Here is a 26,569-nt window from a genome sequence, read left to right as displayed (position 1 = left end):
CCCGCTGAAGAGCCCCAGTGGACCTCAGAGAGACGTTTTGGTCACCAGGGCACCTAAAGGACAAACAGTGGCCAGGTGCCAGACAGACGGCAAGACGCCTAATTCATCACAACCCAGCACTGAGCGACAGACTGGAATGAAGCCCACACATATTGTGCCATATCCATTTGTCTCCTCTGTCTCTCTGTCTCTCTGTCTCTCTGTCATTACATGGAAGAGCTCGGAAAAGGCTAACATGGCAATATCATAATTAGCGGGGCACATTAAAATCAGAGCCATGAAGCGTGTCATTAAAAATCCTAAGTCTTTCTAGAATCCCACATGCCAAAATGAAAAAGTGGTCACAGTCTCGCTGTGGATTTATCATTGCATCACTGCAAACTCCTATCTGTTTTCCGGCCTGTTTTCTCTCTGTCTCTGCTCTTGCAGGGAGATGAATAGGCAGCAGGACTGACTTGGGCCCATCAGTCACTCTGTCAACCCTGAGGGGGTGGTGATCAAAGCCGCTTGAGACGACCTGTCCCATCCGCAACATGATTTAGCCATAAGAGGAGAGGAGACATCTCTGTTCTTCACCGTGTCTGTCAATACGCTGATAAATAAGAACCACAGAGATGGGGGCGTTGAGAAAGAAAGGCTTGAAATGTGTCGTCTCTGTGCAATTGTCTTATCCTGTTATCCTTGGTATGACTGGATAGTAAGAAGATGGGTGCAGAGCGAAGGGGAGAGAGAGAGAGAGTGTGCGGGGCAGGTTGTGTGATGATGTGTGGACGTGCCTCAGAACTCGATTTCCCTCAGTCACAAGGCAGCTGCGGAAGCGGATGGATCTCTCTTGCTCTCTGGCGGCCTGCTCAACACTCATCTTCAAATGATGCCCTCAATCACCTGACCCTGCACATGCAGGACTCTCCAATTTGCTGTTCCCTAGCAAGCTTACTGCAGTGAGTTCTTCTCTTACCATGTTGTATCTCCTTCCCCTCCATCTTTTTTTTTTTCATTTTCCAATTTTGAAGTATGCCATCAAGACCGCCCATGTCTCCATCCAGCAGTGAGCTCCACAATTAATGTCCCTGCCAAGATGCACTTCCTCGAGCTATATCTCACTTCAGCCTTTATCAACTTCAAGCCTAAATAATGTGAGAGTCCTGTGGGAGACAAAACAAATGGCGGAAAGATGATATTTCATGTGCATCTGCAATTTATCACAAGAAATTTGTCCCCTTTGATACACACAAACGCACAGCGACAAGTAACGATGCCGGAAAGAGTTGTTCCCATGTGTCTCTGCAATGCAATTTGACTCCAGATTCTCTTATTTAGTGTAGCCTGCGGTTGCTGTGAATTTATGTGAAGTCCAGTAATCCACTTGGAGGGGTCCATGGTAGCCCCTGTGGATGGCTCAGCGGATGTGGCTGTCTTTGTTTGTTTTGAGAGGGCAGACTTAGGATGTCTGACCAGACTCTCTGGAGGTGGCTTTGGTGCATAGTCCAACCCATGACATGTCAAAGGTCACATCTACTTTTCCAGTTTGTAGACTGCTAATACACTCTTCTCTTTTTCTTTTTTCCTCCTCTTCACTGCCACCTACTCTCAATTTCCTCTTTTTCCTAAATCTCTTAAACCTTACTTCCTCCTGGTTTGTGCCATTTGTGCCTCTAATTTTCTCTCTCTTAAATTCTCCCTCTCTTAAATCCTTCACCGTTGTCTGCATGCACTTCATCTTTCCTCCCACATTCTCCCGTGTCTGCTGACACAGTGCCGAGCGGATGCCAGACACCTGGGCTTGGCAGCGTTTCCTTTCCTGCCTAGCATGGCCCGGGGAATGAAAGGGGGAGAGGAAAAGGCAAGGCGAGGGCGAGCCTCGTGCCCCTGCTTCAGCTGGGAAGGACACGTGGGGATTTGTGGAGATCTAAACACCTGCAGGGGGCTTGAGAGCATTGCCAAGATGTTCACACACACACAAACACTCGCAAACATGGGGGGGATGGCACGGCCGCACATTGTCACACATTGTCACGAGCTGGCACTTCTCTGCGCCTGCACATGCCCACACAAACAAATGCTCATAGGGATGTGCACGACGGGAGAACATATAGATGATGTCCATCACCAATAACATTTGACTATATTACTTTATATGACATTATTCTAATATCACTGTTTACTCATCGGGAGATAACCGCAAGAGATTTTTGTGTGTGAATAAACAATGTTTGAAATATGGAATAACCGTGCAATCCTTCCCTCATTTGAAGGCCAAAGTTGTCCAGCTGATTGGGGAGTGAGTGCAGAGAGAGACCCGAAAGGCAGGATTGCTTAATGTAGTGGTAAGAGTCAAGGGAGAGGGGGGTGAGAAAGTCGATCTGCTGAAGCTAACACAAATCATTGGAGGGCAAGTTGGAGAGATGAAATTTGGGAGTGTTTTGGGAGATAGAAACGTGTTAATAGGGTGTAATACTAATTGCAGATGGAGAACGCATAGAAGGTGATTAATGTTGGAAAAGTCTCAGTAGCCGGGTAAGAGCCGGGGAGCAGAGGTCTGGCGGTTGCAAGGAGATAATTCCCAGAGTGCCCATTTTGTTAATATGAAGGAACTGGAGAACTTGAGGGTGTGGAACAGTTTAGTCTGACTGGTATAGCAGGGACGAAGATTGCAGCTTCTGAGATTAAATATAAAACTGAAAGGATGCTAATTATTGTTAAAACTGCAGTGCGCATTTGGCTATGGTGGTTGTTATGCGCATATCAAATCAAGAATGAGCATGTGTGGGTTGATATTACTAATCATTTCAAATTCTTCAGTGGAATGCCAGAAGCCTGATTGCGAATGGACAATATTTCAAACTACTTCATAGTTAGTAGAAGAGATAGGCCAGATCTGTCTGAGTCGGGGAGAGGAAGAGGTCTTACAACAATGAAATGTAAAAAAAAACAAAAAACTAGGTAATTTATGCCTCTACATTTTATGGTACAAGTGTCGTCTTTAATTTAAGCCATTTACTATGGTTCGGTGATGTTTACACGTGAAGCTATTAGGCACTAAATACAGTAGTAGTATGTGAAATCAGGCGTGAATGAGCCCACAGCAGCAAGAGCAGGAAGGGGTTAAATAACAGCAGCTCTGGAATTTATGTGGATCCACAGGGACTGAACTACACTGTGGAACAAAGACGTGTGATCATTGTGAGTTGTCATCTCCGAGGAACATTTTGTCATGATGTCCTTTAGTGCTGCTGCATAATTGTGTGAAAGGTCTTGCTACAGCTCCCTCGTGAACATGATCCCCTCTCAAAATGTCTCGAGCATTGAGATGAAAACATTGTTGGATTGCTTCAGCCAGCTGTATCTGTGTTCGCCGGTCAGTAGTGGGGTTTTGTTCTCTGCACTGCAGACCGATAGGAGTGCACGACAGCCATTTTTTGCTAATTATGTTTTCCAAGCACATATTTCATCTGCTGCTCACTGTTCCCTGTCTGCACTTATCATACTCCCTTCCTCCCTGTTCATTTGGCCCCCGCTTTAATTCCCTGAGACTGTACCACCAGCTTGTCTGTTACCATTTAAAACTCTGGGAGAGAAATGGAATAATAGAGGCTTTATCAGCTATAAATCCGGTATGGCATTACTTAGAGCAGACTGACTCTCTGGAAATTAACATAAAGAATACGAAGCGCTAATACCACATCTTGTGTGTCAGACTGATGTGCTTCTTGTCGTTCATCCAGAATCTGTTCATCTATTTTGCACTTACTCAGTCGCCCTGTCAGGGAAGTAGGGCACAGAGGTTTAGGCTTTGCATGTTCAGCAGAGGAGGAACCAGACGCTTTTTCTTGTCTTTTGGTTTCCAGTTAAAACAGTTATGCTTTTATAAATCGGTAAGTGAATAGGCTCATTCAAAGTGTGAAATGTCCTATCTGAGGCAAATTAAATCAATCACGCCTCAAATATCTCAGATTCTTTTGGAATCTCAGGAAGCGTTTGAAGTCCTGAGCTGAGCAGAACAGAAGACTGACCTTTGCCAACTGGTGATGATATGCCTTTGTCAGTGATGCGGTGGATTGTGTTAGGTCATGGGTGGTGACAGCTCACCCCAGTAGCATTGAAACACTTGCTCACTTCCCAATCCCCTGTGCGCAGTAATCTCCGGTGAGTGTGTTTCCAAAAATGTGTGTGTGTGTGTGTGTGTGTGTGCGCGTCTGTGTTTGATGGGTGCACAGCTGCACCTCTTCCTGGCATGCGTGTGTCCCAACAGATGCTGGAGTATGTCTGTGCGCGTTTGGGGGACACGCAGGAATTCTGGCAAAGTGGACACTGCAGATGCCTCTGATTGCATGCTGGATCAGGAAGGAAATTCCTCTAAGACGAGGACAGAGGATCTGCAGCTAGAGCCTGCCGGGCCAAATTGGCATGGTTTCCGCGGTGAACACGGGCAAAGCGTATCCACGTGGGCAACCTAAGCACGTAGTCACTCACACACACACACACACACACACACACACACACACACACCAGGGACATCAGACCTGGATCCAATTCAAAACCCCTGGTGATGATTGTACATGATGGCCGCTGTTTATCTACTAGCTGAGGTGATAATCTGCTCTCATGACTCCCCTGAGACTGTACACTGTAAACCTTCTCTTCTGCATTTAATTCACGGTTGGCCGGTGCCACAGGGGATACTGGGATGGGGGGTTGTGCAAAGTGGAAAACCGGGAAAGAGAGATTATTTGTTGAAGCAGGGCCTCAGGGGAAGGTTGAGATACCTTGTGATATGTTCGGCATTCAGGAGATCTGCAGCCCTCAATCTCTATATGCAGTTGGGTGTGAGGATCAATAAGACCTGCTTTGGAATCTGCTTAGCATTTTTTTATATATAAATTACAGAAGTCCTAGCTGCAGGGGGAACATTGAACTAACAACCAGTGATGTAACTGCTGGATGGGACAAGAGGGTAGATGATGGGTCTATCATGCTGTAGCACGGGATGTTTGGTGCTTCGCAGTTGGCATTTAGTTTGTGCAAAACTAACACTGCGTAGGATAGATTGGCATTTGACATTGAAAACCTGGCAGCGGGATGGCAGTAAAAACAGGGGGGTTGGATTCTGTAGCTGTAGCCGAGCTCACATGGATAAATGGTTTCAGTTTGTCATTGGTGTCATAGGCTGCAGGCTTAGGCCCACCCCCACCCACCCCTGTAACTACAGGTCTAGATTGATAATGCATGGCTTTTGGATTCATCCTCTAACACATTACAGATAAAATAATGCATGCAGAATGAGCATATGGGATACGTGTCTGCCATGTACAGCATGGTTCCATACAAATGACTCCAGAGAATGGGATTTATATGGACATCATGTCATTATAATATATTTCTATTGATGTAATGACTTGTTCTATTTCACTTGTCATAACTCGCTATCTTTTTTTTTTAATGCTTTTATTGTGATTTTCTTTTGCACTCACTTTGCATTCTGCATTCGTCCTCAGAGTGCATCTGTTTATTTACCTCCCACACACAAACTCATCTCAGACACTGTGACCATAGAGAATTAAGAAAAAAGAAGATGAAAACTGCTTGAAAAACTAAAATATTTATCTCAGACTCCCAGCACAAGACACTGACCCTGAGATATGTAAGGGGTAAACCTGAAACCTATCATTTTACTCCTCCTCCTAGAATAGGAGAGGTTGAACTGTTTCCCATGGGCATCCGTCTAGTACAAAAGAAAATGGAGATTGTTGTTAGTTGTTATCGTGACAGCCCATGTCGGTCACACCGAGATGTGTTGTCACGGAAGTTTCGCCGCTACTATGGAAACTGTACAAATAAAAATGGTCGTTTTGAATGGGAATGTCCACTCTACTCTTATTCTATTTCTATGGGTGAGACACATAACAAAACCGCAAATCACATGATCAACACCATCTCTGACAACGTCTCAACACAATTACACAACCGTAAGCTTCAGAAGACAGTATTGTCGCAGGGAAATTGAATTGGATTGCACACCCTAAGTGTCAAAAAAAGGGAGAATAGAAACCATTTAGCTCTTAAGCGGCTCTTGCCTCCTTGATGACAAAGCAGAACCTTGCTACAGGGCGTACAGGCCAGTTTTAATGTTTGTAGATTCGTTTTCCGTTCTTTGCCCAATGAGAGGCTAATCGTCGATAAACACAACAAGCCTGCCTGAGGCCGCACCGTACAGTATCTCCCTCTTCTAACGTTGTTTGCCCCGTGCCACATGTTTCCCGGTGAGATAGCCATCTGTTCCACAGTCACTACACATCCGGCTGGAAACCTAAACTTGACGACAGTTTTGAAGGGCGAGCGTTCTCTCATAAACTAAAAGTTATAAACTAAAAGCTTCTACAGAGAAGCTGTGAAATGTTTTTTAACCAATTTGTCAGACCAGTTAACCATAAAAATATCTGTTCAATTAAGTTTTATTCCCTGTCCTGGTTTGTGTCTTGTGCATTTTTTTGTGGGAGTCTTGTTAGACGAGGAGTTTTTAATAGGCTCATTTCAATCTGGCTCCTATGGCCTTGTCCATTTCCAGTTCTTAGCTGTTTGAAGGAGCCCACATCATTTCTGTAATGACACACACACACACACACACACACACACACACACACACACACACACACACACACACACACACACACACACACACAGACCTCACAAACATCAAAAGACCGCCCCTATTCATATTACTCTGACCAACTATATTATGAACGTTTGGCGGTGGCCCATACTACTTGTAAATTCAATTTGTGGCCTATTTGACAGTCATCTCTTAAGTGTGAGTGGTAAAGTAGCGACGCCGTAGTGATGATTTTCCCACTCGTAGCGTTTTGTGTTCAGCCGTGAGGCTTTCACAGATAAATGATGTTGTGTGAGCTGACAGTTGGGCTGATGAGATGGAGCGGGGCTGTCATAACTCTTCCTCACCAGCACACCATGAACCTTGGCCCACAGCTGACCCCTGGACCCTATCTAACAGCAACAGTGTATATGTGTGTGTGTGTCTGTCCCTTTGCAGACAACATCACAATACTCAAGGAATGAAAGTGTAGAAGCAGTTCTTTATCAGCTTGATAGCTTGATGTCTCTAGCTGATGAATTTGTGACTCAAATTAAAAACACGAACATTGAAGCTTCCTTCATATGTGAAAATAGTGAATGGGAATTTGAAGATGTAGGCTACCAGCAAACAGAACCATGTCCATTATTACAATCACAGCCCAAACTCTATTCCCCCTCTGTTCTTGCAGTTGAATTGAAGATGTGCTCTGTACTGTAGCTATGCTGACAGCTTTTTTTCACTCTCCATGTAGGAAGTAATCGCATGGTTAAAGCTGTCCATTGACATTCTGTCCCGCCTCTTATGATTCAGCTTCTGCAGGAGCCTCCAGGCATGTGTCACAGCAATGCCACACAGTTTGGCTCACTGCCAGAGCCGACAGTAGACCCCCCACCCCCCCCCCCCCAACTTGACGTCCACGCACATCAGCCTGCAATCAGAGCTTGGCCAAGCCGCCCACTGTCTTGAATTACACAGCAATTCACTCTGATACCAGAGTACCTGCGCCTTAGTCATGCAGATTTCCGATAGAAGTTGTGGAGTGAAGAAAAGTACAGCCGAAGTTAAGCCGTCGGCCTCAGCCCAAGATTCCGCTGCTTTCCGTTTCCACATCCCTGTGGTGCCAGAGGAACAATATATGTGTGTGTGTGTGAGTGTGTGTGTGTTGCATGGGCGCACATGTTTGCTCTAGCATCCACGCCGCTTGTAGGCTCCATGGAAGGGGATCTGTTTTGGCTCCTTTCCACCATTCCTGGGCAGAGGCGTCATGCCCCTCATGCCCCATCCCACTGTGAGCGATGGCGTGACGAGGCAAAACCAGGCGAGACCGAGGCACGACGACAATGCAGAGAGACGAGGTATTGAGGTTCCCGATCTTACTAGTGCAGCTGTCGTGGCTTTGGAAAGTAAAGTTTTCTCCCCTTTGGCGCTGCAGAGCAGGATTAAGCCAGGACAGCATTTACTGTTGGGTGGTTTTGACCTAAGAAACCCTGTCATGGGCAAAGGAGAGGACACAGGCAGGGAAAGAGATTGATCTGCGCGGACAGATGTGGAGGGACAGCTGTTGGTTGCTAACGTCCCACGGAGGAAAAGAGAGAAGGGAGGGTGAGAGATGGAGAGAAGTAGAAGGAGGGGTAAGGTATGCAGAGTACATTTTACAGATGATGGTTCTCTAGGCCACACAGCAGAATCAACTGTATGGCAACTGCAGTACACAATAGATTTCTTACACCTCTACTTACCTACACAAACATACATGCAGCGCTGTGAGGAATGGTTAGAACAACACATTCTCATTCCCAACTTCCAAATCACTGCAGCTTTTTTCGTGGCCCTACGCTTCAAACCATGACGATCTACGTACCCCTCTAGTGTCAGTTGTGGACTCAGGGACGGCGTGTCGGTGTCCTAATTTAAGCTTATGTGCAAGAAAAGCAGACTGAGCGTAGAATTGATGGCATGCTTTTTGCAGCATGTTGTTCATAATCCTCACAGGGTGTTAAACCTAAAATAAAGCCAGTGTGCTGCACAGTTATTTCAGTAAATGCTTTACAACTGGACTTCCGGCATCCCTGCCTAAAGAATGACTGAAGTGAATCGAATCAAGCGAGTCTACAACATAGCAGTGCTACTGTGAGCTAGAAGTCCATTTTTATGGTTGTATAAAATCTTTTGATAGATACCTTTTTAAACTAACATTTCATCTGGAACCTTATTATCCAGAGCCGTTAAACACAATGCGTTTTACCTCCAAGGCTTGCGTTTCCTCGACACTTGTCTTCCTCAGTAAAAGTAAAGGCAGACGTTCTCAGCTGACTTGCCAGTGTGTGCCAGCGCTGGCCGTCACCGCCTCACTCACAGCTGTGTGAGCTCTGTGTGAGCCACAGCTGCAGGGCTCTGCTCTCTCTCTCATGAGACAAATGATACCCCATTACCACACACAGCACAGCGGCGGCAACTCGACGCCTCTCTTCTCGCTTTCTTATTAAAACAAGGTTCTTTGTTTTCGCAAGGCCACACATTGCACATCCACTCCGCAAGAAAAATGACACATCGAGAGCCCAAAGTGTTCCTCTGAGTGTAAAACTTGATTTCTTTACATTCTTGATTTGTCTCAGCCTCGAGAACAGAGGGCTGTGTGTGTGTGCGTTGGAATGCCAAGGTCATTGTCCTTATCCTTGCCGGATCTTAAGGAACTGTGTATGAATGCTACCATGCAAATGACCACAAAGCTGTGAAAAGAGGTTCTGCGTCCACAGAGAGGAACAGAATGCCACGTATGTCCCTCAGGATAACTAGCTACATGGTTGCTGCAGGATCTCATGTCGGCACACATCTGAACACATACATACACTCATATACCCCTGCTCCACATGCTGTATAAACACACAAACAGGGTAAAGGGCCGCAGATGGTAAATATAGCTCATAGGGGGTGAGTGATCACATCTCCAGCCAAATTGCAGTCTGTTTATAGCCATAGGAACATTACTAACTCCGCTGTATGATGCCTGATGACCAGAAACCAACATCCATCTCCGGAGCGTGACTTATTGTGGAAATGTTGTTCCAGCGTTGTGCTAAATGAATACTGACAGCCATCTTGTTTGTTTTTTTTTTTTTCCATGGTCACAGTTTAGAGTTGGCTGTCCAGTTGGCTGTCCGCAGTCCCCCAGGGAACAGGAAGGAGGCAAGCTTGTAGTGATGAGGAGTAATGATGTAACGTAATTATATTTGTCTGGTTACACATGAGCCAATGGAGCCCGAATTAATTGTGCCCGCTAATGGGAGGAACAAACTGTCTTGTTTCTCCCTGCTGTGTCACTCTTCGGTTTGTTCTGTGCAGCGGTTGGCGCGTTGCCGCTCTATTGATCACTCTGTTTTTTTCCCCTCTCCCTCTTGTTATCGCTCTGTTTCCTTGTTATCTATCAGTCCTCACCTCCTGTCACGCTGGCACACAATCAGTATGCTCATTCTCCTCTCACTACTTACATTATTTCTGTTCCTCTCTCCCGTTGTGCCTGCCCACCCAGCCACACTGTGCTTTTCACTCTCGGCCTGACCTTACGTCTCTTGACATCGTATCTTTTGATCAAAATTGAATACCCTGGCGCCAATTCATTCAGCCTTGTCGTCGCCTTTATACAATAAATGTGTTTGTAATGGAAAGAGGTTCTGAGAAGATGTGGGGGGGAGACAAAAAAAAAATCATTAAGTCAATTTTGACTAGCATAGTAAGATTCACGCCTGATATGTGCACTCACTGCTCGCGCTCAGAAGCCTCTGACTTTGTGCTCGAATGGACATTGACTTTGCAATGTCCTCGAGCCTGAACCTCCTTCCTACGTACATATGAACATTTCAGCCCCTCTTAAATCTCGAATAGATAAACCTTCAATTGATTGTGCTGGAAATTGAAGAAATATCCTTGTACAGAACATGACATTGCCATACAGAAATAGCCCCCTTGGCACTGGCAGTAGCCATTGTCCTTTGGTGAGCTTATGCAACAGCTTCGACAACAGACAGAGGGAAACTTTGGCCACCATTTTTCACAATAAAATAGAAATGAAAGCAGCGACTTTGCCCTCGTAAGTCATCCTGTTGGGGAGAAAAGTGACCCCTCTTGTACAAGATTGAGGCGCTAAATCAGCCTGCAGACACCTCCTGGTCCTCTCATCTGAAGGTGCTCCTGGAGAACCATCATTCATGCTGGAGAGCGCTTTGATATTCTGTGTAGCTTTCCTTGGCTCTGCAGCTCTGTGTGCCCCCATGTGTTTTTTGTATGCTTGCGTGTGTTTGATCTCCATAGTGTGCTTGACAAAGACAACATTGAAGGATAAAGAAAGAGAATTGTATATGTGCACTGCTACTTAGGTGCAAAACTTGCCCTTTCACCTCGAACATGTTGCCCCCCACTCGTGTCGTGACTTGGCTGTCTGCTGGGGCATGCGAGGTCCCAGTCTAACGGCTTTATTGCCTTGAGTGAGGCTCAGACCAGCGGACCAACCGTTCTTTAAAATCACATGAACACAACTTAAGTGTACTGCTGTGTAACCTCTGCCCGAGGTTGCACTGTGGACGCTCTTCAAATTTTAATAACAACTCTGGGCTATTTAGATAGAAGCCTGGTTATATTCCTGTTTTATTGTTTGAATACGATTTCTTTCTCCAGGACTTTATGATTCTTTTGGTGTAGTAGGGGTGGGAAATACCAGCTTGGTGGACAATGCTCACTGGTTGACAGATTTCATAAACTAAGTTGTAAATAAATAAAAAGAGATGACCATCAGATTGATATTTCAAACACACAAGGTTCGAGTTGAAATGACTGACTCACAGTTTGTTTTTGCAGACTTTTGACTCCCCCAGCTTGAGGCGCAAACAGTCTCTCCTCTCAATTCTCCTCCACCTAGGAAAGGTAAGATTTCTGCTTTCACCTAACACACCCCTCCATATGCTATCACGGTCTGTTAACATCGCAGCACAATGAAACTGTGAGACTCTAATTACCCCAGAGGATTCAATAGCACTCCCCCCTCGAACACCTTATGTGTATTGCTCTGTTAATTCAACAAGTCCCCCACTTAAACACGCATCCAAACATTTCTTTAATTTCCGCCCACACTGTTGCATTAAGAGTTGATTAAGGTACAGATGTAGCCAGGTGGATAATCTTGAATAGATTACAGTAGACCCTCATTGATGTGAGGGTGATTCCCGCTCCCTGAAAGCGTAGCGGCCCCACTGATTACCACCCAGAACATCCTGCTGCATGGTACCTGCTCTTCAAAGAGAGGCGAAGCTTAAAGGGGCTCCCTAAAATTAGCCATGCAACAGATAACCTGTACCTTGAGATCAAAGCGGCGCTGAACTGTCAGGCTCTTTCCGACGGCGCCTGTGGTGGCCGAGCCAGCAGAAGGAGGAATGTAGAGTGAGAGAGCCACAGAGATGGGTGGAGAGTGAGAGAGGCTGCAATGCTATTCATGCAATGGGGATGAGTGTACAAGAGGCCCCGTATCGAGGTGTAAAGTTCCACCGCAGGAGAGATTATCCAAAGGGGGGGTTTGGATTGAAGGGGTCAAGGTTTTTTGTGTTGCACATCACGCTCTCACTCCAACAGTACATGTTACTGTTACTTAGAAATCTTAACGTCCCACAAGGCTGTACAGTCATCAGAGTGTTTAATCACATCATCATGTGTGTGAGAGACAGATGGCTCATTTCCAGTATAATGCGTCGCTGTGTGTTGTGTTGTGCTGCACTCTAAAACCAGTATCCTTTCAGAAGTACTCGCACAGCTCTTTCCGATAAAGTCAAGTGCTCCTTCTTTGACGCCACCTGTTATGTTGCAAATGTGATCCGTTGAAGTGATTGTAAACCAGATATTATTCAGTACCATAAAGTAGGTATATGAAATATTTGTAGCTGTTTAGGGCGTTGTTACAAATTACATTACGAGTGACGGAAGCAAGGAGTTTCCAACATCCATTACTTTCAGCTTATGCCACTTTTGACATTATTGATCGCACAAAGACAATAACTATAGTACATCTGGCAACACTGGTTATAAGAACCACTAGTTGGAAATCCCTGCTTTAGTTTAATAAAAAATAACACAATATAAAGATACAATGTTAAAAATGAACTGCATTTGGAATTGTACTTAAGTAAAAGTATCCAAAGTAGATATTCAAACTAAAGTACTCTTAAGAGGGCAGAGTGTAACTATAGTTGCCAGAGACATGTAGTAGAGTAGTGTAAAGACACATACATTTGTACTTCAGAACAATGTTTTAGTAAATGTTCAGTTATATATTCCTCTATTGACCCAAATAGTCAATACATCGAAGTTCCACTGACACTTTAATGGTTTTAAAAAGCCTTGATGTCCGTAAATCCTTTTTCATAAAGTGAATTTCTCCTTGAAGGATCAATATACTGTTAATCGTGCCATCTTGTACTTGATTGCCTGCTTTAATTAAGCATTGGCAGCATATCTTACACACCCTTTTGTAGCAGATCAAACGTTTGAATCAAATTAGTCCACTTAATCACTAAAATAAAGGAATGTGATCGTGCCAATTCCATATTATTCTGAGCTTTAACTGAGATTTCTCTTGTAAAAATAAAGGATTAACAAGTAATTATTTTATGATCATTTGTATTTAATTGCCTCTGTTTGCATATCAAAGATGGTAGCCTCAACGTCCCATGTTTGCAACGTTGTCTGTGGGGAAACGCTTGTATTTTCAGTTGGCTGTTGCTGCTTTGGCTTTGATGTCTCCAGCGCTACTGTGGGTTTTTTCACATCTCCTTTGGATTGTCAGAGATTGAATCTTTAGCTACATCTCTGGAAATAGCTGTATCCTGCTTGTCCCTTTTTCCCAATATGAAGGTTTCAGAGAGTTTCTGTGCAGCAGTACAAGGCTACATCCACACTAATACGTTTTCGTTTATAACCGGGGTTTTAAAACAAAAGCGATCTCCGCCCACACGGGCGTTGTGAAATGATTTCCATTCATACTAGCAAGCCTGAAAACCTATATCACGTGACTATTCACGTACACTGGACATGTGGGTGTGAGCAGGAAGTAGATTGGTTGATTAGTTACAGAAAATACGACAGTATTATAGTGGTCTTTAATAATAAAGAGTATATAGGGAAGTTTTCAAACTTCTCCGGTTACGCCGTCCACACTAGGAGTTAACCCCGGAGTTTTCAAACTTAACCGTCATCTGGAGCTTTTTTAAACATATCCGTTTTTGGTGCTCTAAAACTCCGGGATAGTGTGGAAGCTCAGACTATCACACTGAATATGTTGCTTTACATCCATAATTATTGCATCTATGTTTTTTATGCGCGTCTGCCCTTCAAACGGCATATTATTCAGTTAGCCTTGGGTAACGGCCCCTTTGGGCCTCTATAACCACTAGTGGCCTTGCGGCACACTACAGGGCGGTGCTGCTGTGTGTATGTGTGTGGGGAGTGTTATTGATATCACTCCTGTTGTGCTTGCTGAAAGATACTGATTGATGCTATTCCGCCAGTGAAGCATTTACATATTTATTTCCCCGGCCAAACAGCGCCACATGCACTGGTGGCCACCGGAGACCCTCTATGCCTGCCTTTAATTGGCTATTGATTGACTCTGCTATGCCAAGGAGAGACAATAAATTACTGCCTGTTTGAAGAGACGGAGGTGGAAGACAAGTTGAGTGTTGGGGGTATCAGCCTAAGAGTGTCAAATCTGTGGTTGTATTATTTATGCGTCCCTCATTTATATTTATATGGGGAAGATCAGTGACGCAACATTCAACGCAACAATGGCAATACAGGCTCCCTCTTGGACACGGTGTATTTGCATAGGTCAACACACATTGGTTGTGTTTGGAAAGATGGTATGACCCAGAGGAGAGACGATGCATATTTGGAATGGATGAGCAAATCAGTGTGGGTCTCCGAGAACCTACGTTTGGCAATAAATTGGTTCCTCCACAACAGTCTGCATTGTGGAATTAAATAATGTAACATTATGAATGTATATACAGTATATGTGCAACTGTTTGCATGTGTGCTTGCATATAAGGGTGTATGAATTGGATGTCTCATAACAATGCAATATGATGATTTGCTATTCTCAATGAATGTAAATGGGTATCGAAAACATGAATATAAGATAATATAATATAAGATCTTCGACTTATGGTTTCCATGTCATTGCAGTTTTCTAATAACTCGAAAGCTAGAATGATGTTTGGGAGGGAGAGAGATTTCTAATTTCTTCAGCCGAGGAGGGTAATTACTCTGCCTCATTGTGCCTGTGCTCATCAGAGCTGTACGAAACTAAAAAACTATTAGCTATTACTTATCAAAGTTGTTTTTTTCCACTTATTTAAAAAAAATGATTTTAACAAGCATCAACCCAGTGTTATACACAATTATACATTTGTTAATTTGAGATGAATGAGAGTAGTGCATGACTTAAATGTTAAACCTATAGTATATTTTAGTGACACCGAAACCTTTAACTTAAGCTAATGGAGCCAAAACCACAATTGGCACCAGAGCACAATATGGTGTCACTCACAAATAACCACACACACAAAGGTTAAACAGCCACAACACACACACACACACACACACCACACACACACACACACACACACACACACACACACACACACACACACACACACCTCCCAGACACTCCAACCTCTTGATTATTTCTTCAACCTGTTGCTTTGTTCGCTGCCAGTCAGCCAGTTCGTCCATCCAAACCGCTTAATTTAACCAGCCAGCGGAGCCGGAGGAATCTGTGAGCAGAATTCTTTAGCTCCGTCATCCTCCTCTAGGCTGGGAACTATCCCGGGAATGTCCCCTCCTGCTGTGTTGCGCACATCCAGGGTCCTGTTCCGGTAAATGCCAGCCGGCTCGGTTGAGCTTTGATGCTATAGCCTTGCACGTGAACGCCTAGTGTGTGCGTGCGTGTGCCGTGTACGAGCTTGCATATTTGCGTGAATGCTGACAGGCAGCCAGCTCGGGTATTGATCTGTAGCCATTCCGACTGGAGCCCCAAAGGGCAGGCTGTATCATCTGTCAGTCTACCGAGAAGGGCACTACGGCCGCACTGATCTTAGATCACAAATCCCACTCAGAGAGGTAGGAGAGGAGGGGGCGAGGGAGTCACAGAGGTGGAAAGCAAGAAAGACGGAAGGATGCTGAAAGCATGAAATAAGAGTTGGGAAAGATATAGTGTGTGTGTGTGTGTGTGTGTGTGTGTGTTGTGTGTGTGTGTGTGTGTGTGTGTGTGTGTGCATGCATGTGTGTGGCTGTCTTGAGTGTTAAAGCTACCCTCCATTCACTCCTCCACAGTCTGCCTTGATTGAGTAAAACAGATACTCTTTTAGGACCCGTGGGTGAAGACAACACTGCGCTGACCTTTTTCACCTCCACGACCACCCACATGGTTTAACAACACCCCCCCCCCCCCCCCCCCCCCCCCCCCCCCCCCCCCCCCCCGCGCCTCTCTGTGTCTCTGTCTCTCCCAGCAGCTCTCTCCACACCTCAGTGAGACAATTACGTGTCACTCAGACGGCACACAGGGCCGATGCACATCAATTAAATTACACGCACGTTTTACAGCCACGTATGCTATGCACTATATACACATGTGCATAGCTCTAGGGACAAAATAATAAGTCCTAATCTGGTGTGTGAAACTTATCGCAGCTCTGCTCATAATGACTGCGAAACGACTTCAAAGGTTACAATATCTCTTTGCTGAGATAAGGATGAGGAGTGAGCCCATTACGATGCTTTTTTTCCCCCCTCTCCGTATGATGTTAAGTCACTGCTATTTTTCATGCTTCTCACTGTTATTGTCTTCATTCCCTGGCCTCTGGTATGAAATCTGTCCATTGTAATCAGATCTGAGATTGGGTTCGGGTTTTAAGTCGTCTGAATGGCAACCAGCCCCGTGTTGTTTCATAAGAGATAGACACAGCTGATTGTATTGATGAAATCCAAGGTCGCCACAACTAGTCTTGCATGACTTGCATGCTCCTTCACAGTAATTATTCCATTACCCTAAATCTTTTAAATCTGTTCCCACCACACATTTAACACACTGATGGGTCTCTGCGTGCCCTCAGTTCAAACGTTTCGTGACACCAACCTCAGAGTGTGGGAGCCGCCGAGACGAGCAAAGCAGGAGCGCCGATAATGGATAGACGTTGGCCCATTTGTGTTTGTTTGTTACCATTTTTCCCCCTCGCTAATGGCTGAATGACCTGTTTTTGTACCAACACGTGTCCCTTGTGTGCTCGACCTGGAAAATGACTGATGTTCATTGATTTAAATTCACATCTGATGTCACTTTATTAAGCTGTCCAAAAACAGTGTTACGAGAAATCTCTTATACAACAGCTAAAAGTCAAATGAAGGTTTATGTCAAAAAAGACTTCTGTGGGTCTGAGCGGTATGGCCAGAATCCCAAAATAAGTCCTTTCATGTCTCGATAACAATATACATCACAATATAAAATATTTTCAGTTTTTTCAGTAAATAAACACGATATAAAATGGCCACATTTTTTGTATTCTCTTGTGTGAATTAAATACTTGACAAATGTACCGAGTATATTTCTTTTTTTAAGAAAGTAAGTACAAAATGATCAGATATTCTGAGAAAATTTGAGTTATGTTCTTAGACAATGTTATTGTCACAATATCTCAATATATGATTCCATTGAAAGACAATAAATGATCATATTGAATTATCGCCCGGCCCTATTTATAAGAAACTATTCATTAAAACCTGGAAACCTTTGTTGCCATTCGATTAGTTACCATGACGTACCGTGAATACCACATTCAGAAATGCGTTCACCTGTTCGTGGGTAAAACTCCAGAAAAAATCGTTAGCCAAAGTCTTTTTCCACGCCTCTAAATTATTTGGCGCCCAGTCTGTACCACTGTGATCATTTCAGCAAAATGATTCTTGTTGCCTGGCAGCCTGTACCATCATGAGTTATTATGTTGTGGGATCAATCATTCGTATGGTGGGACCTTTTTAATAATGGACTTTGGATGGAAACTCAATAAGGTTCAATCCAGCTTCAGTCAGGTTTGGAGAATTAAGGTGTTTCTCATGAGTCATTGTTTTGCATTTCTAATGTAACTGATTTATGCAGTACATCCGTAATAGATTTGGCTGTATACTGTAACTCAATCAAATCCCACTGCATATGTCCCCCCCTTAATTAATAACACTTCATATGATTACGACTGCATGCATATAAGATAAGATAAGATAATCCTGTATTAGTCCCGCAGTGGGACATTATGCCGCATGCCTATAATCACATGCAGGTTATGTTTTTATATTTCCGTAAATGGTGACAGCTTATGATTCAAGCGCCCCACTGTTTTCACTAATCATGAGAATCTGAAATAAAAAAAAAAAAGTAGCTGTCTGTTAATAACACAGTGTGTGGTTTTGTGAAGCAAACACTGATAACAAAAGGTTACTTCCTCTTTGAGCTAGATAACATTTTACACAGAGGGTTACCAAATCCAAACCGTGTCTTGTAGGAATGTATCGACCGTAAACAAGGCTGAGAGGTGCGAGAGCCTTCCGTGAGAGCTTCAATAACTGCTGAGGGATCAACGAAGATGGCACAGATAATCTTGTTTGTTGTCATAGAAATGCATCAATATTGATTGAAGAGCTAACTTATAACATGACTTTTTGAACCTCGCTCGGTAGAACCTTGAGCAGGCTTCGATGTAGTGCTGTGCGGGGGAAAAAAAGACTGAAATAACCCCGACATCCCTCAGTGTGCTTGACTTTGAAAATGTTCGTTTTAACACATCATTTAGTGTAATGATGTGTTTTGTCGTTAAAAAGATATCCACGTGGGTGGAATGGAGACCAACATTTCAAATGCAGCTTCATTCTTTCAATAATGTCTTGAGGCAGAACAAAGCACACCAGGCCATTAGTATTGAGAAAATGACAATAGAAAGCACTTGCTGAATGATGGGTTAAAAGTTGACTTGAATTGACAATGAAGTTCTTTCATCTCAATTTTTAATTTGTTCACCTTTTCGTGCGGAAAATAACATCTCAAGACCCAGTCTATGCAGTTACAGGAGACTGAAAGATTATAAGTGGGAACTAATTAGACACACTATGTCTAATATCAACCATCAGCATCAGCAAAATAATTACCTGAGCTAGAAAAAAAAAAACCTCTGATCCTCTACATGAAAACATCTCACTCTTTCTATGTTGGGTGCTGCAACCTGTGTTCAACCCCGACTGAGTGTTTTCTCCCTCCGTGCGCCCCTTTTGTGTGTTGATCTCGCTCTCATTTTCAGACTGCAGCGGTGAAGTAAGTGGTGATGGAGCAAAGAGCGGTGCAGTCGTTAAGACCGGCATGTGGTCTGTATGTGTTTGAGTGTGAGAAGAGGTTGCTGGGGAAGGGGGGCATGGTTTCTGAATAATCTGTGTGTCGCCATGGTGAGGTGACAGGGCAGCCGCCATGGTGTCGCTCTGTGCTGCTGTGTGCGTGCGTGCAGCCGAGTGGCGTTTAATGTGCAGGGCTGGAAGGGTGAGTAAGGATTAATGTGAGATTTCCATGGTATTTTGTTTCTGTGGAGGTGCCCTCTGTCAAACCCCAATGGTGTGTGTGTGTGTGTGTGTGTGTGTGTGTGTGTGTGTGTCTATGCCTCGTGGTGTCTATCTGAACACGTGACAGTCCCAAACGTCTTTCATCCGTTTAGCTTAATTCATGCTTCCCTCTAAAGTCTTTTACAATCTGACTCATGTTTACTGTAAATTGCGGCCCGCCTGTGTCAAAAGCTTTACTCCATGTCCTTTTTACCATCCCTATGATTGTGCACTCACCTCCACATTAATCCTATCCTCAATAGATATTCATATTTTTGTATCTTATTGCTGCCATATGCTTACCTGTATCAACATTGTATATCTAAATGTAATATTCTGTGTTGAATAATAACAGATATAATCTTTTTGATTCTTTTCTTGAAATGCCGTCCTGGAGAGGATGTTGACACAGTCGTGATTTAAAATTCTTTTAGACAAAGGATTATGCAGTGATATAGGTCTGTGGCAGCTTTAATCTGTCGTTGGGTTGGAATTCTGTGTGTGTGTGTGTGTGTGTGTGTGTGTGTGTGTGTGTGTGTGTGTTGGGGTCGAAGTGGGGGGGCTGGTAGATTTGAAGCAATCATACTCTTCCCAGAGGTCTGTGAACAGAACATGTAGACAGACAGATGGGCTGTTTTTTGTGAGGCTGTTGAATATTGCCACTAATGCCGAGGATCAAAGGAGATCAGTAGCAACCTTTCACCTCAGAAGCAAAGTCTATGACAAAAGGAGGCTGACCTGGTTGCTGTATGTGTTAAATCACTATGCTTTTTTAAAATTTACAATGAAATATGCAAGGGGAAACTCTGCGTACCTTGACTGACGTTATGGGCTGAGGGGAAGGGGGACTCAGCCCGCGATCTCCAAAACCGTATATAAAGCTCCAGTACTGGTCAACCATGTCGCCAGACAGGAACGTCGATATCGGATGATTCTGCAAAACCCCAGATTACATTCAATAACTTTTGCATTCACTGTCACAATTGTTCTTAGATTCTTACTTTCTGTTATTTGGGAATAGTAACTCCAGTATGGTTAAGGTTAGAGAAAGATTGGGGTTACAGCAAAAAGATTATAGCTATCGTGTTCAGACTGCAAGACTAAATTTGGAGTCAGCTCAATTGCAAACAAAGTCACTGGTTTCTAGCTCGCTGTTTGGGGTGAACAACATGGACTGTACACATATATATATATATATATATATATATATATATATATATATATATATATATATATATAATTATTATTAATATATTAATAATAAACCCCCCTACCTCCACGCTCTTAATTACGGTCTCTTAAAGGCACAGTATTTCCTGCATTGGCTCTAAACATTAATTGCGAGTTGCGCATTCATCCAGTAAGGACAAAATTCTTAAGGACACAGGGCTGCACTTGTGCACTGCACACAAAAACTCTTTCATACTTTCTTTTTGTTAAGATTGAGTTGAAATATGTGAACAAACCTCAATTTTACTCTCATTAGCTGCTCAACATTTGAGAAGAGGGCAGACATGTGACATAGTTGCGTATGAGAACTGAGAGCTTCCGGACTCTGTCCATCTGAGGCCAGATGTAGGCCCACGAGGGGGACTCTGTCCCAAGCCCCACCCATAGGTGGCCCTTTCAGCACCCCTGTGGAATTTACACAGTCTGTCTATGAATAGGAGATTATGCTTTTTTTTTTGGGGGGGGGGGGGGGGGTAGGGTTGGCTGGTGTCTCCAATTGCTGCACATTACCTGCTACAGTATGTGCACATGCTTACAGCACATGTGTATTAATTTCTGTGTTGATGGAGCAGCTGCCCCAATCGAGGGGGGAGAGGGGGGGGGGTTAAAGTGATGGGGATAAGGTACGCCGGCTTTGCTTGTCCCTTGCAAGTCTCCCTTTGTCTGCAGATCATCTGGCCTTAAGAGGATTACCACATGTTATGATGTTAAACTTGAAGCCCAGTTATCATCTTCTGACGACGACACGCCTTCCGCCACATAAGCGGACTGTAAGCTTTTATGCATCACCACGCATATATCAGAAGAAGTGGGTGCTTGCAGTCCGCTGCAGCCTCACTTTACCTGTGATGTTTGATTTATGATGTTATGTAAACAGATTTCTGTGCTGCACAGTTAGTGTCGGTCATGTGTTTGTGCATGCTTCAAAAATAGGGCTGTTTAGTTATTTAGATTTATGATGTGCATCCACTGCTCTGTCTCTGTGCTGCACAGCACACCAAGGTCCCTCCATCGCCCCCTGTGCCCGGTCAAGGCATCGTGTTTGTTACCGACACGTTTGAGGAGCTGATAGAGAAAGGGGAGAGTTGAAAGGGGAATAAAAGCAGGATGAGATGTGAAAGAGAGGCATAAGAGGAGCAACCAATTTCCTTTTTAGTTTGGAGTGTGTGTGTGTGTGTGTGTGTGTGTGTGTGTGTGTGTGTGTGTGTGTGTGTGTGTGTGTGTGTGTGTGCTCCATACTGTCATGAGCTGTGACATTCATTGGAATTGAAACTCCAGCTGTCCTTGAGAAATTCATTGTTTTTTGTTAGTCTCCCACCTTTTTCGAATAATGTATTTCTGTCTTCCAGGTGGACTTATTATTTTGTTCCTTTATATTACACCTCTATAAAAACGTCCTCCTCCCCACCCCGCCCTTTTCTAAAAGATGTGTGGCTGTTTGGCTTGTGGCTTGCAGAAGAATGGAAAAAAAAAAAAGTCCTGGTATTCCTATAAATAATGGTTTGGTTTCTCCTTGGCAACCTTTGCGGCTGAGCGCCTGGCAAACTACACCCCCAAAAGTGTCTTCAGAATTTATCTGGTCCCGCACCCAACAGTATTCATCACAATGTGAAACGTCGCGCCTCAGCAATACATCACAATCTGGCCACAGGGCCACAGTAAATCAAAACTACAATGCCCTTGACGTCTGCATTAGGCCCATAAACTTCCCTTTTTATGTATTCAGGCCCAGTGGACGGTGTTATATCCTTGTTGACCACAGCATCCTGTATGTGTGTGAATGTACTGCACATGTGTGTGCGTTGTATGTAAAGCTGGCAGTTATGAGGGGAGTTCTAGTTGGTGTGACAGCAGGCGGAGACTGTCTGCGTCTACGTCTGTCCCTGGTCTGACTGAACAGTGATTTATAGCCTCTACCTGTTCAGTGGCTTTGGTCCAGGCTTGGTGTGGTCTCTGCACTGCTTCAGCCAGACGTCTTGATGAGAGTCATGTCTCCTCTGTTACAGCGTTCTACCAGGCCCTCGTATACATGCACACGTTTACCCGCAGTGACGGTCCACACCTGTGTATGCGCTGTGACTTGTGCTACGTTTAAACCGATCAGGCTGGTGCACGGACGCGTGCGAAAAGCATTGCGGATGCAGCTCAGGGAATAGTTTCAGCAGAGGGCATTATTAGTTTTTAAGAGTGAGGAGTGAGTGTTTTTGACTTTTAGATTGACTTAGCAGCTAGAAATCAGTGGGGGCGAGGCTCAGATGTGTCCAGCTGGTTTTCACATGCACCAGCTCTACGGCCGCGGCACTTTGTTCTCGCCTACTCTAGTCTCCCGTACCGTTGAGATATCTTGACTGAAGCCGATGTTTTAACGAACCTTCAACTTCCGAGGAGAATGAAGGCTTTTTTTTTTTTCTTACAAAGCTATGAGCTTGAGTTCCTTTTTAACATAAAGATTATCCTCACCCTGTGATTTGTATGCTTGATAGAGTGTGCTCTCTCTCTGGGGATTACTGAATAACTTCCACAACACTCCTGTGGCTGTCGGTGGCTCGCTGAGTAGCCCGCAGTGGTACAAGCAGCTGAAAAACTGCAACAAGCTCAGGTTGCATCGGCTTTGGCTGTGGATTAAATACAAAGAGAAAATCTTGAATACAATTATTTTACTTTCAATATTATTTTCTGCAAAAAAGTGCACAGTAATGTAATGTAATGCAAAAGAGTAGGTTGATCTTATTAAACATGCATTAAAATAGTTTTTAAAATGTATAGATTTTTACCCAAAATGACTTGTGTGCATGAAACTAAGTAGTAATGAAGACAGCAGTCAAGTATATTGACCAAAGTGATCCAGGGACCTGTGTGTCGTGGGTTAATTACTCCCTTTTTTTGTAACATCTTTGAGGGGATTTTCAGCTAAGCTAAACTAGCATGGTTGCCGTGTGGCAGCCACCTGATGCCGCAGGGAAAAAGTATTTTGTCACGCTGTGGGAGCTACATCCGTCATACGGCTGTGAGATATTAAAGGGTGTTAAAGCCATAGTTAAAAGAGCATCTCTGCATTATTCACACTGAATAAAGCAATTGCAATTTAAAGTGTAGCTCATTTCTATTTTTAATTTGCGTACCTTTGCAGTATTAGAAGTATTAAGTGGTGTTGGAATCTACACACTGCAGCCTGGCTGTTCTGGTTATGTTTTTGTGCCTATAGGAAGAGAGTATGAAACATTATGCACCCAAACGTTGCATTAATTACAAACAAATATAAATATTTAATATGAAAAATATATCTATGAACATGGTCCAGCTGTTTATTTTTTGTCCTTAACTCATTCCCCTCCCTACAAGCCTGGACACTGTTGTCCAATATTCCTTTTCATTGCCCTGTGACCACATAGCAGGTTAGGGCTTACAGGCGTCTAAATTGATTCGGCCTGTGCTGTTTAAATTGAGAATGCTGCTAATAGCTTTTCATTAACACGGGTCCATTGCCTGCATACTTGGTGATTGTTTAGTAGACCCCCATTAGACAGAAGGCAGATTCATGCACTTTAAAAGGCAGTAATATTGATACCAGTTAACAGGGGTTATGTATATACTTTATTTAATTGCTTTCAGTAATTCCAAGTTTGACATGATTGTGCTGTTTGCTCTCGTTCCCTTTGTGTTTTCCAGAATCACAACACATTTCCACAGTAAATTTCATCGACAACACGACTAGGTTGAAAGCTTGTGTATGGCTGGACCGTGTACGGTCAATGGGCTAAATTGTGGACAACTTGTTACACAGATCATTTTCTGTAGTAGTCCCAGTAGTGTACTGAAGTAGCATATCACATGACATGGTTAAGCTACGCTTGATACAAATAATTGAGGACTGCTTTAATTTAATAAATGTAATAATATCGTCATTGCCTTGCCGTTACTCTGGTGACTCTTTATAGCCGTATGAAGGCAGCAGATATCCGTTCCATCAGCAGTCTCTACCCGGAGAGATGATTTCACTGAGGAGCCACAATTACGCACGGCAGATCTGCTGGTGCACATTTTTAATTATAGTACTGGTAGATGTGTGACCGACATTGTTCAAAGCTAAACTTTACAAAATAGCCTTATTTCATACCAAAGTCCCAAACTATGATAAATTTCCTCTGAGGAAAACTCTCTATAGGATTCCCAAATTGTCAGTGCGTCATGACAGGGATAGCCCAGTGATTAAAGGGGCTGAAAGTAGTGAGTGTGATTGGCCATGATTGTCACAACCTCCCACAGTCAACTTAAAATTATGCGTTTTTACTGATCCCACCTCGTGCCCAAGTGCGCCACAGGTGCGCCATGGGAGCCTGGCCACAAAATAACAAAAAGTGTGTTTGGCACGCTCCCGCAGACTTGGCAGGGTGCATTTGACTTCGCCGCTGCACTCATGAAAATACAGCCTGTGGTGTCCTCCTGTGCGCATCGAGCAGCAACTTACTATGTGAAGGTAAGGAGATAAAAACAAACCCTCTCTGCAGAGAAATAACTGACAGCTGCTGATTCTGAGGACAGACCGTATGAACATCTGCATGATGTATCATTAATAACATGTTGAATAATACAGCACACAGTAAGTGGTAGGCTAATTAGTTTCAGATTTGTCAGCTGTTTATTCTAAACTTGAGAATGCACGTAAGCTTGCGTGAGTCTTGTGGTCAGTGCCTGACAGCCGGCAGCCTCGGAACGCACCGCACAGCAAAAAAGAAAATCAGCAGATGAACGCTGAGCAGTTTTCACATGGGACCTGAAACATTTATAACAATTAAATTAATAAAAAGTTCCATTATTTGATGTCACACTGTTGGGTACAACAGAGTATGATCACCTGACTAGACTTTCATTAAGACCCTGAGGAAACTGCTGGATTGAGAAATGTTTCATAGCATCTACTGAACCGTAGAGGTTAGCGTGTCAAAATATGCTAAAAAAGTAATTTGGCAAGCTGTGATGATGGTGATATGAAGTTCTGCTCTGTGAGGCGACACTTCAGTGCAGCAAAGCTTTTGACCTAAATGCAAATTGAGCGTGCTTACATGTGCACAATGACAATGCTAACATGCTGATATTGAGCAGGTTTACAGTGTGTTCACCACCTTAGTTTAGCGTATTAGCATGCTTACATTTGCTAAATGGCACTGAACACAAATCACAGCTGAGGCCGATGGGAGTGTCATCAGATTTGCAGGAATTCTGTCTTTAACTTAAGCATTGGAAAAATAAGAAATTTGACATTTCACTACATGAAAAGAGCTAGCGACAGAGCTAGCGACAGAGCTAGCGACAGAGCGACGGACATTGCCATCTCTTGAGCCGAAGCAGCACACACTGAGATATTCTGATTTATATTCGCTAGTAACTCAATCGCATCTTTCATTAGACCAACTGGTGGTTTTTATTCGTACCACACATGAAATCCTAAGTGTGCGGTGACAAGTTCTCTTAAATCACTGGTGCCACTTAAGAACAAATCTGTCCATACGAGTGGTTCTTTATGAGGCCCATGTGTGTACGTCTGTGCTTTAACAGTATCTGCTACAGTACTTGCTCGTTTGTCTACCTCACAGACACCAAGCCTCGGTATTCAGCCTGAGCTCTTATGATTCTGCACGGTGCTTTCTTCATCTCGACCACCTACCAGCACTGAACTCACACACACCTGCTCTCCTCAGTCCTCAGTGCTCTCAGCAGGCCTGCCGCCAGTCCCCTCAGCAGTCAGCCAATCAGTCGCCGCTCTGTAGTTTAGATCAGACAGCGCTCCCCTCATTGGCTGACTCCGAATCAGACACTCAGGCTCGCGGCAAAGTTTTGGGAGAGCTGTTTTCCTTTTTGTTTTGCTGCAGAATCCGACATCCCGTAATCAGGGCAGGGCTGTTTCATTAGGTTAATGCTTTACCAGGTTTGAGGTTTCATTAGCTAAATGCATCCTTTCTTCTCTAATCAGATCAGCAGAATCAGATCAGTCTGTATCATCAGCTACCCGTTTCTCACAAGGGGATCTACTGCTGCACCAAATATTGGAAGTCAAATTGTTATCCCATGAGATTT

At 43.9% G+C, this 26,569-nt stretch overlaps 1 protein-coding gene across 2 annotated transcripts in view; it reads left to right on the top strand.

The window, feature by feature from the left end:
• The window catches only part of tspan9a (tetraspanin 9a), a 149,949-nt gene that overhangs the window by 29,227 nt on the left and 94,153 nt on the right, over positions 1-26,569 (top strand). The window contains exon 3 of one of the 2 annotated variants that reach the window (XM_068722974.1): positions 11,444-11,509. The exons of the other annotated variant lie outside the window; for it this stretch is intronic. The gene's annotated coding sequence lies outside the window, so the exon portion shown is untranslated. The remainder of the gene's footprint in view (positions 1-11,443; positions 11,510-26,569) is intronic. 2 annotated transcript variants of the gene reach the window in all.

This window comes from Cebidichthys violaceus, unplaced genomic scaffold (genome assembly GCF_023349555.1).
Source record: "Cebidichthys violaceus isolate CVI_PGR_0920_01 unplaced genomic scaffold, fCebVio1.0.p SCAF_3, whole genome shotgun sequence".
Classification (NCBI taxonomy): Eukaryota; Metazoa; Chordata; class Actinopteri; order Perciformes; family Stichaeidae; genus Cebidichthys; species Cebidichthys violaceus.
Note: the sequence above shows the minus strand (reverse complement) of the source record. Positions and strands in the feature narration are given on the sequence as shown.